Here is a 20181-nt window from a genome sequence, read left to right on the forward strand (position 1 = left end):
GCCCGCGGCGCTGACTGGCCCGGGAGTGCTCGCGCCCCGTCCCGCCCGGGGACGCACCTGCCCCTCGCGCGTCTGGGAGGCGCGCCTTTCTCGCTGCCGGGGGAGCGACGCTTCGCTCGGAGCGCGGCTCCCCCGCTCTCGCCTCCCTGGAGGGGCGCCTGAGGTGCCGGCGTCCTGGGCACGGGGAAGGGGCGGCTGTGCCCCGGCCGCGTGCAGTCCAGCCGCAGCGCTGCAGGCACTGAGGGCTTTACGAGCCAGCACAGTGAAGTACCCAACTTGGCCTGGAATCTCTGTCAAAGGTCTCTTGAGGAGGCTCAGTAAATTCAAAGCTCCGGGTAAAACCGGCTGATTAGCCCCCTTACGGCGCTCACGCGCTGATTTTGGGGTCTCTCCAGTCGACTCAGGCTTTATACTTACTTTATTCCTTGTGGGTCTGGGTTGTTCCTTACGGGAAACGCTTCTTCCGACTAATCGGTGTAGATTGGGTTTATATTTGTGGAGTCCAGCCCCCTGTTAGAGATCCTTTTTCATTTCTGAACAGATAATACATTTTAACGCGTTGTTCATTATTTACTATTAAATATTTCTGTGAGTGTTGAGAATTTCGATTCAGCTTCTTTGGCATCTTGGGATACTCTTTTATTGTGTGGGGACAGAGCTTACGTAGCAGGTTTCAGGTGTGTGCCTAGCACACCTTGGTATAGTTCTGAACAGATTGCAAAGTTATATCTGTCGCTTGTTCTTTTAGTTTTTGTGATTGCTGGTTAGCATTCCATTGAGCGCCAGTGTGGTGACTTAAGAGGGATGTCAAATGCATGCTTACTTATTTCAACATTAACATTGGCTTAAAACAATTTTTTTTTTTGTCAATATGAGTTTGTTATGTATCTTGAGCCAGTTACTCCATAATTTTTTGGAGTTCCTAATGTAACTTGTGTGGGCTTGTGTGGTTTTCCTGTCTCGGTTTAATAGACAACTGATGTTTTCACAGGGCTATTCAATACTTTATTCCATAAGCTTTTTACTTTATTCTTTTCTATTAACGTCTGATTTGTGCCAGGCTCAGTGTCAGGCGCTTTCTGGTGTGGAGATTTTGAATTTCTTTTTCTTTTCTTGCGTAACGATTCACTGATTCATACATGTAGCCTCGTGCTGTGCAGCAGAAGCTGCTTGCGGCCCTGTGTCCTCCTGGCCGTGTGGCCACGGTGCGATAAGCAGCTTTTTGCTGACTGGCCAAGGAGCAACCTGCTTGATTAGTAGTCGACCAACTGCTCGGTTTCTGGGTTTTGCAAACAATGCTAGTTTTGTAGAAAACAATGAGTACTGCTTTATTTTCCCTCCTCTACTAACTCTGAATCATCAGCTTCAAGCTTGCATTTTTAGAGGTTTTTCTGATAGCTGGTGAAATTGTACTGAATTCATTAGGACTGTTAACTGTCAAAGGAACAGAACAGTCACTTTGATTTATTGCTGAACATTGAAACAACTGACCAGATACAGTGGTCAAAAACACTTAAAATGCAGCTGGAGAGGTTCAGTCATCCTCAGGCAGCCGGGCTCCTGTCAGCACACGTGGCGGTAAGAGGCGCTGCAGTAACTCGATCTGACGTGGTCCCTGGCTTCTCAAGATGTGGACAAGCATGTAGTCATCCCAGGTCGGCAGCCGGTGACTCCTCGGCTGTGCTCGACACTGCGCTGTCTGCTGTAGGATGAACAGAAAGGCCACACACGTTACATGGGAAGGTACGGAAGGGGTCCCAGTGGTGTGGGCCGAGCAGCACAGCAGGCCTGGGTGTGGAAGTGAGGCCGGCCCTCTGGGACCCCGTGGCTACCACCAGGCTCCTCTGTCCATGGGATTGTCCAGGCGAGAATACTGAGAGCGGGTTGCCATTTCCTCCTCCAGGGGGTCTTTGTGATCCAGGGATCAAGCTCAAGTCTCTGGCGACTCCTGAACTGCAGGCAGATTCTGGACTTTGTTCTAAAGCCGAGCTCTGCCCATTACTAGCTGTGTAGACTTGGGGAGGTCGCTTCACTCTTTCAGACTCACTCATCTCACCTGCAGAATAGAAAACTGAAGGAGACTCTGTTGGAAAAGTGCTAAGCAGTTTGCTTGGCACATAATGGGCTCTCAGGAGCTGTTGGTTCGTGTAGGTCCGAAGATCACCCAATAACAGCGTCTTTCCTTGGAGCGTGCGGGTTGCTCAAGTTCAGGGTCCTCATTCGGCGCCCGCCCTGTGCTGTGCTGCTCGGCTGTCATCTCTTTCCGTGTATGTCTTGCCTTCTGAAGCCGAGTGTAAACCCCCGCGATCCCCACTGCTTGGCAGTCTGTGTGTGTCTCTTCAACGACGTTTAACACACAGAGCTGTAATAGTTAACTTGTCTGTGCTGGACTGTAAGGTGCTACCATGTCCTTTATCCATTTTCAGCCCCTGGCATATAGTAAGTACTCAAATGTTGGGTGAATTCACTGAATGCATGAAAATCCAGGACAAAATCTGTTTATTGTAGTCCCAGTATCTTGTAGATGTTAGGTGGTTGGTTAATGGATGCCAGCAACAATGAAAGCTAAAAATGAAGAGAAAGGGATTGATTAGATCAGTTAAATGCACATTTCCTGACACTCTGTTTTCTAGGCTAAATGGTACTAATGACACACAAAAATGAGAAGGGATCTTGGCCTCTGCTGGTCGGGGAGGAGGCGGGTAAACCAGTAGTTAGCGTATATTGTCACACTGTAAGAGAAGGGTGCACAGAGCATAAAGATAGCAAAGACGAAGGTTAGGGCTTTTAGGTTTCAAATAATCAAATCTAACTGTCGGACAACAGCAGCAAAACAGGGATTATTATTGGAAGGATATTGGGTTATCTCATTTGTTCCGTATTTCGTTACCGCTCATGTACTGAGTTCCACGTTGTATACTGGGGTTACAGGACACGTGTGGTCTCCCCCTGAAACGACAGGGTTGCGTCAGACATCGCTGGAGGCAGGGACTGGTGCGTCTCTGTTGTCTCCATCCTGAGTCTTCGCTTGTCTCTGTAACGGCCCCCTTCACTGCTGCTCGCCTTTTTCCACGTGGGCAGGAGCTCAGCTGTTGACGGACTCTAAGCTTTAGGTCTTACAGCTCTGGGTACTGGATCAGGTTCAGGCGTGCACATCTTGGGGAAGGACTTTAGTAGCCTGGCTTTGGTCAGCTCAGGCCAGGGAGTGGCGTCCTGTCCCGCTAGCATGAGAGCTACCCCGGGGAACACACGGACGGGGGTGAGACTAAACTCCTACAAGAGGACGGACTGGTGGGTACACTTTTCCGTAGATGTCCGCCATTAGGAGAGAGAGCCTCACGCTGAGGAGAAGGTCAGGAAAGGGGTATTAGTTATCTCTTGCTGTGCAATAAATGATCCCCAAACTTAGTGACTTAAAGCACCGTGGTTCCTGCGGCTCAGGAATTCGGGAGCTGCTTAGCCTGGTGTTGTTGACTCAGGGTCTCTCACGGGGTTGTAGTCAAGGTTTTGGCCAGGACCGCGTTGACTTGTCTGGGGCAGGAGATGCCCTTTCAAGGCAGCTCACTCGCATGTTGTGGGCAGGACGCTTCAGGTCCTCAGTCTGTGGCCCTCTCCTCGTGGCTGCCTGCGTGTCCTGCTGGCGTGACAGCTGGCTCCCCTGGGACAGGAAGAGCGGTGTGGACGGTGCAGTGCTTCCCTGTTGTTGTTAAACAGCTTTTTTTGAGATACAATTTACATACTATGAAGTCTACTTGTTTTTAGCATACAATTCAATCATTTTAAGTATATTTATAGTTATACAACCACCACAATCTAATTTTAGAACTTTCCATCACTCTAAAGAGAAACTTCTTACCCTTTTTTCGGTCACTCCACATTCTCACTGCGCATTCCTCAGTCCTGGGCATCTGCTAAGTCTGCTTTTTGTCCGTGTATTTGCCCAGGAACATGTTACATTCCGGAACTTCATAAACTGTGATCTTTTTCATTTTAAATGTGTTCTTGCTTACGTCTGCCTGTGTGGGTCTCGGCAGCTGCTGCCTCTCTCTAGTCGCAGAGAGCATGGCTTCTGGTCATAGAGCTCCGGTTCTGGGAACGCGGGCTCAGAGGCTGCGGCTCCCAGGCTCTAAAGGACAAGCTCAGGGGTTGTGGCAGATGGGTTTGTTGCCTCGTGGCTACAGGACCTTCCTGGACCAGGGATCGAGCCGTGTCCTCTGCGCTGGCAGGCAGAGTCTTTGCCACTGGGTCGCCAGGGAAGCCCGGTGTGTGATCTTTCATGACTGGTTTCTTTCACTAAACGTGATGTTTTCCAGATCCATCAGTTTCTAGTGTGTGTCAGCACTTCATTTTGTAAATTGACAGATAATGTTCCATTGTATGGATATACCCTGTATGTTTGTCCATTCATCAGTCGACATTTGGGTTGTTCCAACCTTTTGGCCATTGTGAATGCTGCTGCTGTGTGCATTTGTGTGCAGGGTTTTGTGTGGACCCGAGTGTTCTTTTTTCTCGGGTAGATGTTAAGAGTACACTTACTGGATCACGTGGTGAGTCTGTGTCAGCCTTTCAGGTTTTCAGTGTGGCAGCACTGCTGTCTAGTCCTGCCAGCAGGGTGCACAGGTGTTCTTGCCTGGAGAGTCCCAGGCCCGGGGGCGCCGCACCTGTGGGGTCGCGCAGAGTCGGACACGACTGAAGCGGCTCAGCAGCAACACTGCTGTCTAGCCCGCCAGCAGGGTGCACAGGTTCCGGTTTCTCCATGTCCTTGCCGTCACTTGTTTTTCTTTTTGCTTATAGCCATTCTCGTGAGTATGAAGCGGTGTCTCCCTGTAGTTTTGATTTGTGTTTCCTAATGACCAATGACGTTAGGCATCGTTTCATGTGCTCATGAGTGCTCTGTATATGTTTGGAGAGATGTCTGTCCAGATCCTTTGCCCATTTTTAAATTGGTTAATTTATTATTGAGATATGAATTCTCTATGTTTTGTAGACATAGATCCCTTATTAGTATAGTTTGAAATATTTTCTCCCAGTTTATAGGAGAAAATTGTCTTTTTTTTTGGTGATAACCTTAGAAGAAGTGCAGTCTCTTAATTTTGGTGAAATCAACTTTTTCACTTTGTTTCTTGAGCTTTTGGTGTTGTATCTAAAAACTCTTTGACTAATTTAAGGTTACAAAGGGTCTTTATGATTTTAGCTATTACGTTTAGATTTTTGCTCTATTTGTTGAAAGGCTGTTCTTTCCCATTTTATTTTCTCGGCACCCTTGTCAAAAATTAATCAACTGTCAATGTATGGATTTCGTTTTGGACTCTCCATTCAGATCAGATGATTGTTTGTATCTTCTTAAGCCATCACCACACTGTCTTGACGACTATAACTGTTTGGTAAGTTTTGAAATTGAAAATGGTCAGTTTTCCAACCTTGTTCTTTTTCAGAATTATTTCGGCTATTTTGGGTCCCTTGAGTTTCCATATGAATTTTAGAACTAGCTTGTGAGTTTCCATAAAGAAGCCAACAGTAATTCTGGTAGGGATTGCCTGGAACCTGTAGATCAGTTTTGGGAGTATTGCTGCTTTAGCCAGAGAAGGCAATGGCACCCCACTCCAGTACTCTGGCTTGGAAAATCCCATGGATGGAGGAGCCTGGTGGGCTGCGGTCCATGGGGTCGCTAAGAGTCGGACACGACTGAGTGACTTCACTTTCACTTTTCACTTTCATGCGTTGGAGAAGGAAATGGCAACCCACTCCAGTGTTCTTGCCTGGAGAATCCCAGGGACGGGGGAGCCTGGTGGGCTGCCATCTATGGGGTCGCACAGAGTCGGACATGACTGCAGAGACTTAGCTGCAGCAGCAGCCACCTTAGCATATTAAATCTTGTGATCCATGAACATGAAATGTTTTTCCATTCATTTACATCTTCTTTCATTGTTTTTTTTTAACAACATTTTGTAGTTTTCAGAATGTATATTTACACTTTTGTTAAATTCATTCCCACATACTTTATTTTTTTTGGTGCTACTTTGAAAATTATTTCCTTAGTTTAAGTTTTGGATTGTTCACTGAAAACATATACAGCTTATTTTTATTAGTCTTGTATCCTGCAGCCCTGCTAAACTAGAATATTAGCTTTGGTCTTTCAGCGTTAAGTGTGAAGTTAGCTGTGGTATTTTCATAGATGCTTTTTGTCAGATTGAGGAAATTTTCTTCTCTTCCTGGTTTGGGTGTGTGTTTCCTCTTTCCCAAGGTAGCTTTAAAACAAATTTCTTTTTTAATGAATTTTTATTGGAGTGTAGTTGCTTTACAGTGTTGTGTGTTTGGGTATTTTTAATCATGAAAAGGCATCTTTTTTTGCATTTATGGAGATAATCATGTGTTTTTATTTTGTTTTATTGATGAGGTGTATTATATTAATTTTGGGGTGTTAAGCCAACCTTGTATTCCTGGGATAAATCCCACTTGGGTAATGTGTATACTTCTTTTTATGTACCACACTGGATTCAGTTTGCTAGTGTTTTGTAGAGGGTTTTTGTGTCTATATTCACAAGAGGTATTTGTCTCTGTGTGTGTGTGAGAGGGAGAGAGAGCGGACAGTGTCTCTTTGGTTTCCCCAAAATGTGTTTGATTGATTTCTTCCACCCATTAAAGATTTTAGCCATTTGGTTGCTGCCATTCTTGCTTAGAGCCTCTGAGTAAAGGCGAAGAGAGGTCGAGTAAAGGTGTTCTGTGGAATTTCTGTGGCAACCTTGGTATAGACAAAAGTCAGGAGTGGTGATTTACTTTAAAAGATAATTCTGTTTTGCCAGAGGACCCATGATTGAATCCCATTGAAAAATAATTATCTGATGCTCTTTAAATATGATTCCATTTATAATGATTTAATTTATACTTAGCTTTTTAGGAACATAATGCTTATCTACAGCAAGATGCTTTGGCTGACTGTCTTGGTTATCTGTGAGAACAGTGCGGCTCTCCTTTCTGTATCACGCGTGTGTAGACATATACTGTGTCTGTGTGTCCATACGTTTTTTATAGTGCTTCCCCCACTTTGTTTTTTAGCTTCCTCACCTTAAAATGGGCAGGCATAACTTGTGCTCTATCTTTAGCTTTATAGGGATTCATTGGGAAGGTCAAAAGCATAAATAGGATATTGATAGTACCTGATTCCCTGGAGCTTAGACCTTAAAAGAAAATCTGTTCTTAAGTTTCTATCACAAGTTTTAGAGATTAAGAAAATGATCTATTTGGGCAAAGGAAGTGGAATCTCAGCCCTTAAGTCTGGGGGGATTCCAGTGTATTTTGTATTTGCGGTCCATAGTCAGGGAAAACCTTCTTAGGTGGCAAGTCAGCTGTTGTGTAAGACCTGCCATTAATCTCTACACTGCAAAGCAGAAAAGAATCCTGAAACCTCAGATTCCTGGAGACACAAGTGATCTGGTGGGCAGGATTGAATTCCTCCCCTGAAAAAGAAGCTGATGCTTGGTGAAAATTCCTCCGGGGACATCTGGCATAGTAACATCATGTGTTGACTGAAGCGTCACAATTAAACACGCTTTTGAGAGATGTCAACCCCAAGCTGCAGTGGGAGGGAGGCGTTGGCGCAGCTTTCTCCTTGGAGCTCCTGGACCGATTTCCAGGCCTCGGGGTGCCTCAGGGGTGGGAGCGCCCCTGCCGTGCTCCTGTTCCAGGGAAGGTGATTGAGTCTGAAGGAGAAGCCTGCCCTCGCTGTGTTTGTCTGCCGCAGCGCCCCTCCGGGTTCAGCTGCAGCTGTTCTCCCAGAAGTCACGGACGTTCTCTGGGCTTTGCACTACCCAGAGTTGTGAGTGAGCTGGCGCGCTCACTTTTTTTAATACTCAGTAGGCGTCCTGCCCTGTGGCAGCTGGAGTTACGCAGGTAAAGTTCCCAGATTTTAGCCCAGGACTCGGAACTGCGACTTTTAAATTTCACACTCAGGTTTTGGTGTGGGTGTGTCTCTTTTTATATAATTAGTGTGTTCCTGACAAAAAATTGTGTAAATAATATTTTTATGTATCAAATTCTTTGGAAGATAGGTGAACTTAGTATTTAAAATAATTCTGTGATTAACTCTGGAAGTTAAAGAAAAAACTTTTGAGTTTTCCACTTGTGGCTTTACTGTACCTATGTAAATTTGGTCTTACAATGTTATTTTTCTGACACCATCCCTACAATGTGTAAATTGCCAGTATCTGCAGACAAGTAAATTGATGGGGTCTTGTGTGGTAGACTGAATTAATACACCTCCTCCCCTAACCTGTAAATATGTTTCCTCACACGGCAGACCTTGCATACTTAAGGGTGGGGAGTTATGACATGGGCGCAGTGTAAGCAGAGGTCCTTGCAGGAGGGAAGTAGGTGGACCCCAGAGGACGTGTTAGGAGAGGGGAAACAGACGGCGAGAAGGAGGTGCGACAGTGGCAGCAGGAGTTGGGGCGACGCCCCTGCTGGAGAGGGGCCCAGGAGCAGCGGCGCGGACGGCGGAGGACCGCCAGGCCCCTGGCCTGCCCAAGAGGAGGGCAGCGCTCTGTCACTTGGCTGCTCTGTGGAACCAGCTTGAGACTTCTGGGCTCTAGAACTGTAATAAGCCACATTTATGTTGTTCATAAACCATGAAGTTTATGTAATCTTTCACAGCAGCAATAGGAAACCAACACATCTTGCTTAAGACTGGACGAGCCAGGAGATGATTGTGCCCCAGGCTTGGGCAACTGCATAGGGTACCAGTGGGAGGCAGTCAGTCATTTAAACAACCAACCATTCAGTAGAAATTGGTAACAAATGTCTACTTCTTAGAAGAAATAGGATGGTGTCCCCTCTAGGGAATCCCCAAGAAGATGTTCCTTTCTGATCTTAGTACCCAGCCTGGCTGAGCGGCTGTGGCCAGCGGTTCTGGTTTGCATAGGAGTGCTGTGAAGTGGACCCCCCGGGGCAGGCCTCTTATCAAGTTGGTGGCTAGGAAGCTCCACGTCTCAGGGCCACATCACATACAGCTGTGACCTAGTGTGCATCTTCAGGCCTTTTCCTGGCGTCATCTTCTGCCCTCAATCTTTATTCCTTCCTTACACTTTAGTTAATTTCGATAACTGTCCTAAGTCTTTTGTAGACCAGAGCAGGAATTAGGTAAATATTTCATTAAATCAGTGCATTTATATACAAAGCATGAATAATATGGACAACATGGAAAGACGTGTGACTTTCTATCTAGGATTTTGTTTCTTAAATCTTTGTTGTGGTGTTCGTGCCATTTTAATCTTTCTCCTAAGAAGGAAAAAGTAGGTCTCTGATCAATTAATGGCATTTTAGAGTTTTTAAAAAGTATGTATTGAGAAATCAGTAAAATTGAGGCGTACTTTAAAAAACAAATCTTACTGGCAAAATGATGGAGGTTGTACACAGGGCTCTCTTTTCTATGTTAGTGGAATATCCCCTCAGTCATGGGAAAATTCAGGCCACTGAGGCAGTCTGTCCTCTAACCACATCAATACTGGATTGGAATGACATGTTTTTCCTACAGAAAAAAACTATTTGAAACATGTAATAAGGAAATGTTGTAATTCTTGCCTAAATGAACGATGTTGCAGTGAAAGGGTGTGAACCCTGAATCTCAGCAGTAGATTTGCGTTCGCCCTTTCCACGTGAATGTGCCCGTTTTTCCTTTATACCAGTGTCCTTTGTTTGTAAAGAAACATCATAACTGGCTAGAGTAGGACAGATCTAACGGTACACACAAATCAAACACGTAACCCTGATGTGATTTCGTCGTGTATAAATCGGGCAAAACAGCCACAGTTTTATTCATCCATTAAGGACTTGTTGATTCTTGTGTGTCTGGCACCGTAACAGGTGCTGGATTTTTGCAGGGAACAAATTAGGCACGGCTCCTCCCCTTGTCGAACACGTCTAAGAGAAAGACCTTCCCTTGTAACCGTACAGTTGACCGTAGGGTTGCAGTTGTGATAAGCCGTGAGGTCGTGCCGACGCCGGGAGAGGTGAGGGTGGCCGGCCTCCGGAGGAGGGGGGCGTGTCCGGCCGGCCCTGCTGCCGCGGGGCGCCGCGCGGCGGGCGGGCAGCGAGGCGCTCCTGCCAGAGGCGGCGGCAGCTGGTCCCGGCGCAGGGGGGCCTGCAGCCCGGGGACCGGCGGAAGGCCTTTGTGGCCCGAGCTCGCGCCCGAGCGGGAGGGCTGCAGGGACGCTCGGAGAAGGCGGCCGAGCTGGTGCGTGGGCGCTGTGGGTGGTTCAGGCGTCACCCTGAGTGCAGGGTGCAGCTGCTGAAGGATTTTTCGGAGAGTAGTTTTGCACTGTTAAAAAAATGGCTTCCTCATGTGAGGAACATGGTAGGAAAGTGTCTGAGGGGAGACCGCTTCGGAGGCTTTTGCGGAAGTTAGGTGCAAATACAAGTTGGGATTGGGTAATGATTAGAAATTAAGAATTGTGAAAGTACTTGAGATATATTTAGCAGAATATAACAGCGGAACTTGGTGTGGTAGTGATATGAGATTTTCAGGCTGGAACAAACATGTTTGAAGGTACGGTTTGTTCGGATGGTATATTAATTTTCAGTTGCTGCATGACAAATCACCACAAACTTAGTGGCTTGTAACAGCACTTGTTCATTAGCTTACAGTTCGGTAGGCCCGCGGCTGACGTCAAGATGGTGGGCCGATGGGACTTCCTGGTGATGCAGGGGGCTCAGGTCCAGTCCCTGGTTCAGGGGCTGAGATCCCACAGGCCTCGCTGCCCAAAATACCAAAGCAGAACAGAAGCAATAGTGTAACGGATTCAGTAACGACTTCAAAAATGGTCCACATCAGAAATCGTAAAAGAAGAAGATGGTAGCCAGCCGGAGTTCTTGTCTGGAGGCTCTGGGAGGAAATGTGCTTGGAAGCTCGTTGCCGTGGCCAGCAGACTTTCCTGACATCTGCAGTCTGCGGCCGCAGCGTCCTCAGTGGCGCCAGTGGGGCCTCTGTCGGCCGCAGAGGCCGCCTGCACCCACTCACCCGGCCCCCCGCCTTCAGGCCTCGGAGCTGGCGACAGGCTTCCCCGGCTCTGGCGCGCTGACGTCCAGGTCTTCTGTCATCGCTAGGCTTTGTGTAATTAGGTCAGACCTGCCTGAACCATCTTCCCATCGTGAGATCAGCTGATTTGGGACCTTAAGTGCATGAGCAGCGAAATCCCTGTCTCCCAAGAATGGCGTCTCCTCGTGCTCAGGCGCTCAGTGGAGGGGCCGCACAGAGGCTACGGAGGCCACCTGACGGAGGGACGCCGCATTGGGATTCTTCCTTAGAGCTCACAGAAGGTGAGCCAGGGGTGATGCCCGTGGGGTGGGCAGAAAGGATAGAACCCAGATGTTTACAGATCAAAGCTTGAGATGCCTCTGAGATACTCTAGTAGACACGCGTGGTGATAGCAGTTGTGGGTAATGAAAGCTTGCTGTGTGCTGCCGACCTGGTACTTTTATCAACTCATTTAGTCCACGCAGTAACCTTATGAAGTCAGTACCTTTTTTATTATTCCCATTTTACAGATGGGAAACTGAGTCTTAGAGAGCTCATCGACTTGCTCAGAGTTACCCAGGAAGTAAATGGGAAAATTAGTTTTGGAACCTGAGTGGTCTGGCCCCCCCCCCCGCCCCCCACCCCTCGCTCACCTAAACTGTTGTGCTTTCATTCATCAGTGGGATGTGGGCCTGGAGCTCAGTGAAGGTGTCTGGGCTGCAGGTGAAAATTCTAGCGTCATTGGCCTGTAGATGGCTTTGGAAACCCAGTTGTGGATGAGATCATCTCAGGAAAGCTTGTAGAATGGAGAGAAGAGAGGGGACTCAGAGCTGAGCCTTGAAGAACTCTAGAATTTAGACGATGTGTAGGAAAGGAGTAGCTAGGAAGGAATGCAAAGGAGGAACGGCCGGGAGCGGGTCGGGGTGGGAGAGACCTCGGCGAGCTCTGATGCTGGGGAAGGCAAGGAGAGAAGGTGCTTCGAGGGGCCTGTCAGAGCCGACTGATGACCTTATCGAGAGCAGTTTCAGTGGAGGTTTGAGGGGGAGGCCAGATTGCAATGGACTGAGGAGTGGAAGGAAGTGAATGCTTGGAAAAGTTATTTTTCTGCATGTACAACACTGCTTTGTTCATTGATTTAACTTGCATTTGGCAGTGCTGGCCGGGCTCTAGAGCATGGGCTCAGCAGCTGTGAGGCACAGGCTCCATTTCTCCGCCACACATGGGCTCTGCCCAGGCCGGGGGCACACCTGTGTCCCCTGCATTGGCACGCGGATTCTTATCCGCTGTGCCGCCAGGGAAGTCTGCAAGTGGAAATGGAAGAGAGTCTTGGCTCCAGAGGGGATTAGAGAGAGAGACTTAGCCAGAGGAGAATGTGGGGTTCCGCTAGGGCAGGGGCAGCTTTTTTTTTGTTATTTTAAGAGAAGTGATGCTAGAATACGTTTAGTGTGAATCCATTATAGGGAGAGGGAGGGAGAAAGAGAAAGAGAGCTATTGAAAATGCACAAAAAGAGGGGATAACTGAAGGCGTGATAAGAGAAGGCCCATTACTTCTCTTTTTTTTTTTGATAACAATTTCTTTCTTTTTTGGCGATGCTGGGTCTCAGTTGCAGCACACAGAGCCTTCGGTTTCCATATGTGGGCTCTAGTTCCCTGACCAGGGATCGACCCTGTGCCCCCTGCTCTGGGAGCACAGAGTCTTAGCCACGGAGCCACCAGGGAAGCGCCCTCGTCGCTTCTGTTATGATGAGAAGCGGGAACGGATCAGATTCTTTTGTAGATTTGGTGGCAGGAAGATATGGGAGTTTACAGGCCGTGCTTTTTTCCCCCCCTTCTCTATGAGTTGTGAAGAAGGGCAGTTCTTTATTCAAGAGGAGAAAAATAGTTTTATTATTTTAAAAATTGTTCTTCTGGTCTTTAAAAATTCTTAGATATGGAGGAACACGCAAAAGGTAGACAGAACTCACACTCTTCAGACGAAAGTTTATAGGAGAGCTTTGTGGAAGGGCACACAGAGAGGCTTTGGAGCAGCCACTGACACGCTCCTGCGCTCTCCACAGAGGTCATTCCCTGGACGTGGTTTCTGGGTCATGCCAAAATTCTTCGTAAGCTTAATGTTCTTTTTCTTATTTCTGAAGTGTTATATTTAGTTCCGTTCTTCTGAGTTAAATCTGTTTGGTACGTGTATTGGGGGGAAAGGCTGCTTGTTACTTCTTTACAAGCCTTTGTTTTCGTATTGACTCAGTTTTCACATTGGCTCCGTCACGTGATTCCAGGATCAGCTGGATAAGTAAACACTGCTGTTTTAGACACTGAGCGCACAGTGAGTCTTAAGGGTAAGTGACCCCGGCAATAAGAGGAAAGTGGGCAGCGCTGTTTTAAAGTACACAGATATTAAATATAACTTGGTTCTGCCTCCAGCAGAATGTCGTCCAGAGGGATGGTTTGAGGCCCAACCACAAATCTAAACAGCTTCAGAACAGCTTACCACCTGGCACTTAAAAGGAACCGAGTGTGCTGGCTGTTCAGCTTAGCCGCCCGCTCTCACGTCGTCCCCAGGATCAGACTACTCGACTCTGCAGACGAAGGCTCAGCATGTTTAGGTTTCAGAGTTTTGGATGCGCTGGGCGCCCCCAGAATTAGAGTTCACCTTGTAAACTGCTGTATAAATAATTTATTTCCCCTTGACAAAAAGGAAAAAAAAAGAACCGAAATAGCAGAGAACGAGTTTTTTCTCACTGCATACAATTGTCACCTTTTGACTGAAGCTAAATTAGTCCAAGAAGCTTATGTGTTTGCAGCGTTGAGTAAGAAAAGGCAAGGCTTTACAGGAAAAGTTCTTTTACAACTTCGTTGGTCTGGTCGCAGTAAAATAGATGCTAAATCTGTGCTTCTCAGTTGGTGGATCAAGAACAGACCCAGGCGCATTAAATAAGCGTGACTGAGTCATGTGGCGCTCTCACACCTCTGTGTGAGATATTCCATTTCCGCAGAGAACTTGCCCCATTTTCTCCACTTTCCCTGGTCCTCAGGCTCCTCTTCCCACATAGCTGAATCGTCTTATCAGGGGGAAAAAAATTCCTCTGTGGCCCTCTAGTTTTTTCTGTCTTTCCCTTTCCCACCAGAGGTTGAAGGAGCAGTTTATACCAGCTGTTGCTGTGGCTTCATCTCCTGTTTAGTCTTTGATGCCCCCCAGAGCGTGTTCTCTGGAGTGACTCATGTCCCCCTGTTCTCATCTGGGAAGAGCCTCCATTTAATCCTCCTCGGCCCCATTAGGGCCGGCGGCGCGCGAGTGTGGGCTTGGTGTGGCCTTGCTCTCCCCGGGCCGCCCGTCCCTGACCGCCTTGCCGCCCTCTCCCCTTGGCCTCCTCTGCTTGCCCTTTAAATGTTGGTAATCTGCCGTCAGCCCTCTTTCCTCTTAACTCTGCATGGTCTTTCCGGGAAATCAAGTATCACGCCTTGAACTACCATCCGAGTCTCTCTCTTCCGCTTGGATCTCTTTCTGGGGTTCCTTACCAGTTACTCTCAACTACCTGCCGAGCAGGAGGCAGCTGGGTAGCCCTCGGGGCCCACTCATGCTCAGCTTGAAGGCTGCCTCTTCCTCCAGCTAGCCGTGGGCTCAGTCGCCTGGCAGCGGTGAGTGTGTTCGTGTTCCTGAGGTGGTGAGCGTGTCTGTGTCCCCATGGTGGTAAGCGTGTCCGTGTCCCCGTGGTGGTGAGCGTGTCCATGTCCCCGTGGTGGTGAGCGTGTCAGGACAGTCGGCTTGCCTTGTCCTGCCCCTTCCCAGTCTCAGCCTCTTGGGTCCGTTTTTTCTCCTTCCGATGTCGTGGCCTGTTTACACGTCCTTTGCGGATGCTCTCCTTTCGGGAGGTGCTTAGGGTCCGACACCCCCTCCAGTGCTCTTGCCTGGAGAATCCCAGGGACGGGGGAGCCTGGTGGGCTGCCGTTTATGGGGTGGCACAGAGTCGGACACGACTGAAGCGACTTAGCAGCAGCAGCAGGGTCAGACAAGCGCACCTGTTGTGTTGGGGTGTGTGTGTCTGTGTGTCTAGCCAGCCATCCATCTACCTACCTGTTCATCCGTCCATCCGCCCACCCAGTCCCCGAATGGTAAAGGTAAGTGCTCAGCTCAGCTCTAGTCGGTGGTGGAGCTGGAGTTCTGAGTCCATCTGAAGCCAGAGCAGGTCTCTTCTCCCTTGATGTACCGCCTTTCCCCTCTGAAGATGCCGTCAGCTCGTCTCAGGGGGCTTGTCCGGCCTTGTCCTCCGGGAGCTGGCCCCCCTGCCAGCTCGCAGAGGTCGTTGAGAGACCCCCGTCTACGGTGTGCTGGGAGCGCGCCCGGCCCTTAGAGAGACCCCCGTCTGCAGGGTGCCGGGCGCGCGCCCGGCCCTTAGAGAGACCCCCGTCTGCAGGGTGCCGGGCGCGCGCCCGGCCCTTAGAGAGACCCCCGTCTGCAGGGTGCCGGGCGCGCGCCCGGCCCTTAGAGAGACCCCCGTCTGCAGGGTGCCGGGCGCGCGCCCGGCCCTTAGAGAGACCCCCGTCTGCAGGGTGCCGGGCGCGCGCCCGGCCCTTAGAGAGACCCCCGTCTGCAGGGTGCCGGGCGCGCGCCCGGCCCTTAGAGAGACCCCCGTCTGCAGGGTGCCGGGCGCGCGCCCGGCCCTTAGAGAGACCCCCGTCTGCAGGGTGCCGGGCGCGCGCCCGGCCCTTAGAGAGACCCCCGTCTGCAGGGTGCCGGGCGCGCGCCCGGCCCTTAGAGAGACCCCCGTCTGCCGGGTGCCGGGCGCGCGCCCCCCTGCAGTGAGCCCCCCTTCCCCTGTCCCTCAGTCTGGGGGCGCTCCCCTCATGGTCTTTTACGGAAAGTGTTTCCTTTTTGCTGTTTGTCTGAGTTCGGTCGCCTCTTGGTGCCTTGGGTCCTTTTTTGGTTGTCTGTTTGCTCATCTCTGGTCTTAGTTTTGTGTTTCTGCTTCTGGACTTTGTTTTTTCCCCTCGTCTCTCGAGCACTTGTGTGAAGGTTTTAATTAGGTTTGGAGTGTTGTGTCGCTGTTTTCTTCAGCTTTTGGCTTTCCTTTTGGAGGGGGACGGGTTCGTCAGTGGCAGTGCTTTTATTAGCAGTTTCTGATTTTGTTTTAAACAGTAGTTTTCTGTGTCCGTGGCCTGCTTTCTGTGTTTGTGCGTATCCATTCACCCCTTCTTGGAGAATTCCGCAGTGCCGTCCTCCGCGCTTGTTGGGAGGTGCTGGGGCGGGGAGGGCCTGTTCTCTGCTGGGACGCTCGCCTTCCCTCCTCTCGGCCCTTGCCCTTGGCTGCCAGTTTCCTAGGCACCTCCCCTTCCCCAGCTGGTCTGCCTCAGGAGCTGTGCGTGCCTGGTTTTGGTCGGATCCACTGGCTCTCGAGCCTCTTTCCGAGCCGGCCCTTTCAAGTACCGAGTCCTGACTGTGTGCAGTACTCCAGCCTTATCCTTGGGCCTTTCTGGGCACGATTCTGCTCTGTCTACCCTCTGCCCTTTCTCAGCGGCTCTCAAGTGTCCCTCCCTACCTCTGAACCTGCAGAGTCTCTGTGGGGTGGGTCTGGTTTTCAGCCGCAGGCCACTGGAAGCTTGTAGAATTCTGCCTCCTGGTACTGCTCCAGGCGTGGGTCATGTATGGTTTCCCTGCGTCTTTGCTGATTTTATGGTGTTGTGTATTCTGTCTGTTTCCTATTGTGGACCTGGTTTAAAGTCTTTGTTGACTTCGTTACAGTGTTGCTTCCCTTTTGTGTCTTGGCGTTTTGGCTGCCAGACCTGTGGGCTCCTAGCTCCACAGCCAAGGATCGAACCAGCACCGCTTGCGCTGGAAGGCCTAGTCTTAGCCGCTGCACTGCGCAGGAAGGCCCTATTTTGTCTTTTTTGTTCATTTACTTTTGAGGGTGAATGAGGAAATTTGAAATCTGGGGCCTTCATTGTCCCCTAAACCCAGAAGTTCCTCCGTTCTTTAGGCTCAGCTCAGGCTCCACCGCCGTCTCTTCTCTAAAGCTCCCGGTCCGCGTGCTCGGCACTCGCTGCTTCCTTGCGGTCCTGACCTTTTGCCTCTCTCTGATTGCATGTGCTTTACTGCACTGGAATGAGATGCTTGTCTCCCCTCCCCCGTCAAATTGTGAATGTCTCTTCACGGCAAATTTTGTGTTTCTTTTTTGCGATCCATAGTGGCACCCACTAACTGGATTGATTTACTTAGAATTTCGAAGCACAGTCAGTGGATGAAAGTCAGCTCTATCCACTGTGAATAATGTGACTATTTTTGGATCATAGTGACCTTCAGTTTTAAAAGAAGAAAAAAACTATGAGTAATGATCAGGTTTATGTTATGATCAGTTCAGTCGCTCAGTCGTGTCCGACTCTTTGTGACCCCATGGACTACAACTCGCCAGGCCTCCCTGTCCATCACCAGCTTCCAGAGGTTGCTCACACTCACGTGCATCGAGTCAGTGATGGCATCCTACCTTCTCGTCCTCTGTCGTCATAACTCTAAAGCTGAAGATAATAAGATTACCGCCTTTTCCCACAGAGCTTAGAATGTTAATTGATTGACTTTTGCAAATAGAAATATCTTTAATAAATACCTTTTTTAATATTGCTGAATAGTTAAAATTCTAGAATCTGAAATGATTCATGGTTTCTTTTTTTTTTTGAAAGAATATCTGTGAAAAGATTCTGCAAAATTACTGGGTTTAAAATTTTTTTAATTTATGAAACTATGATAGTACATTTATAGGAGGCTTGGAAAATACAGAACAAGATTCCATATAGTTCAACTATATATTACAATTATTTCTTTAAGTTTGTAAGTTAAGATTTTTAGTTGGAGTTTCAATATCAAACTCTGAAAAATTAGTAGAATGAATATACAGAGAAGTAGAAGAATACAGTTGACCCCAAGTTACAGTTTTTAATGGATCATTTTAAGGTTCAAGTGACTTTCTACCTTTTTGCTATACAAGATGTGTTTAGGTGCCATGTGGCTGAACTTCCACATACCAGTGGAAAAGACAAAATTGGATTCTTACGTGCACAGTGCTCAGTTACCTGATTGAGTTTGGAAACAGGAGTGCCAAAATTCATCTTCTGCTCAGTTTTTGCTAGTTTTTAGCACCGTATAAAGATCTTGCTTTTGCTTAAAAAGATTTGTTTATTTTTAATTGAGGGATAATTTCTCTGTGCTTTTTTTGAATTGGCTTTGAAATAAAGAATTTGACACTATGGGTGTACATCCTTAAGAAAACTAGCTATGTGAAAATGAAGACCCTTTACCTAATAGTTAAGTATTTTATTGATACAAATTTGTTCTTTTTTCTTGCCCAGCTGTAAACATTTTTATGATGAGGGCTGTTTCTTCTCAGACCAAGAGATCCACTTAACCCATTTGTTCTACATTTGGTATTATGATTATTAGATACAAAAATCAAGTAAGATTTTGAAGATTAAAAAAGAGATCTATAGGACTGCATTGTAGGAATTCCAAACAACCCGTCTCATTCAGAATTCCCTATAGAGAGGTGTTGTTGTAAACAGGCATCAGTCAGCATAGGACTGCATCAGTTCACTCATGTACAGGTCAGAAGGGAAATTTGCCTCTCTAGATGAGTTTGTTCAGAAAATGGATTTGTTATTTTTTATATTCTGAAACTAAAAAGGAAAAAAGACAGAGGGAACATAATGGATAGTCATCTGATACTTGTGTGCCATAAGGAATAGTATTCTTTCCAGTGTTTTTCTAATCGCAAGATCATTTTCTTCAGTTCTTCTAATGGTGTGGTAATTCTTGAATTGTGCTAGTCTGTATTTTGACTGTGTATTTGCTCTTTTCAAAAGGAACGGTATACAAGCCACATGGCACTCGAGCTACGGAGGAATTTCTTTGGAAGCACTCTGGTTGCAGGTGGACGTTACAAGAAGACATTTGACCCTACTTTTCTCAGCAGTGTTCCCTGTAAGCCATTCCGAAGGTTGTGAGCACAGATGCGGAGGACAGACCAGTGGTTCCCAGTGAAGAGAGGGACGGGGAGGGGCAGGAGACGGGCATCAGCTTAAGAGGTACAAACTGCTGTGTGTAAAATAAATGAGCTGCGGGGACGTATTGTGCAGCACAGGAAACTATTGACAGTGTTTAATAATAAGTGTATGTGGAGTATAATCTAGAAAATTTTAGAATCACTGTGTTGTGCACTCTAAATCAATTATGCCTTAATTTAAAAACGTAAATAAATAAGTATCCATCTTATTAAAACCTTTTTAAAGATTCGTGAGCGGACCACTTCGATCCTGAGGCTGGTCCTGAGGCTTCTGTGCTCTGACTCAGCTGCGGTCGCTGGGTGGCGTGAGTTTGGTGGGTGCTCTTCCTGTGCGCTCTGCTAAACCGCCAGCGACCCTGTGTGTGCCGCAGCCTGAGAGGAGACCAGGGTCCGGGGCTTCGCGCCGCTTCACCCGGCTTGCAAGTGGCAAAACCGGGTGTGAACCTAGATGTTTGCACTCCAGCAGCTGCCCTGCCTACACCTTTGTTTCTTTGTGACTGATTTTTCATGCGGCCTGAGCAGAACGTGCCTTGATGTACTCGTTTCTTTATTTCCCGTTGCGGGGGTGGAGGGACGAGGGTGATGACGGTGAGGGTTGCTTTCAGGAACTGTCCGATTCTGTAGTTGTTAGAGAGGCCAGCTTTAAAAGACGGGTCTTTCTGGTGTGTGTGCAGAGCAGACCCCCGTGAACCTGCCCGCTGGGGCTGTCTGATCTCACTGTTTTGTGATGTTGGGCTCGTACCTGCTTTTCTTTTTCTACTGCGTGTATTGTCTGTTTGCTTGCCGGCTTAGCTGTGCCAGGTCTTAGCTGAGGCGCGAGGGATCTATGTCCTCCTCCGGGCGTGAAGGGTCTTCAGTGCCACGTGCGGGGCTTCCGCCTGGCCGCACACACTCTGGCACGCGGCGTGTTGGCGCTCCTGCCCCACCGGGACCGCACTCCGGCTCCCGACCCCGGGAGCGTGGGGCTCAGCCCCTCGACCACTAGGAAGCCCCCATGTCCGTCTTTTTCTAGAAGTTGTTACTAGTTCAGTTGAAACCTTATGTAACCATTATCCTGAATGCAGTTTTTGTCATCCCAGTTGTGGTTTTATACTTTTACAACATAAGCATATGTGCGTAAGTCACAGCACG

General features: G+C 48.3%; 1 protein-coding gene across 1 annotated transcript in view; it reads left to right on the top strand.

Moving 5' to 3' along the window:
- Positions 1-20181, top strand: part of RPS6KA5 (ribosomal protein S6 kinase A5) — a 181832-nt gene that overhangs the window by 196 nt on the left and 161455 nt on the right. The window lies entirely within an intron of this gene.

This window comes from Capricornis sumatraensis, chromosome 2 (genome assembly GCF_032405125.1).
Source record: "Capricornis sumatraensis isolate serow.1 chromosome 2, serow.2, whole genome shotgun sequence".
In the NCBI taxonomy this organism is placed as follows: domain Eukaryota; kingdom Metazoa; phylum Chordata; class Mammalia; order Artiodactyla; family Bovidae; genus Capricornis; species Capricornis sumatraensis.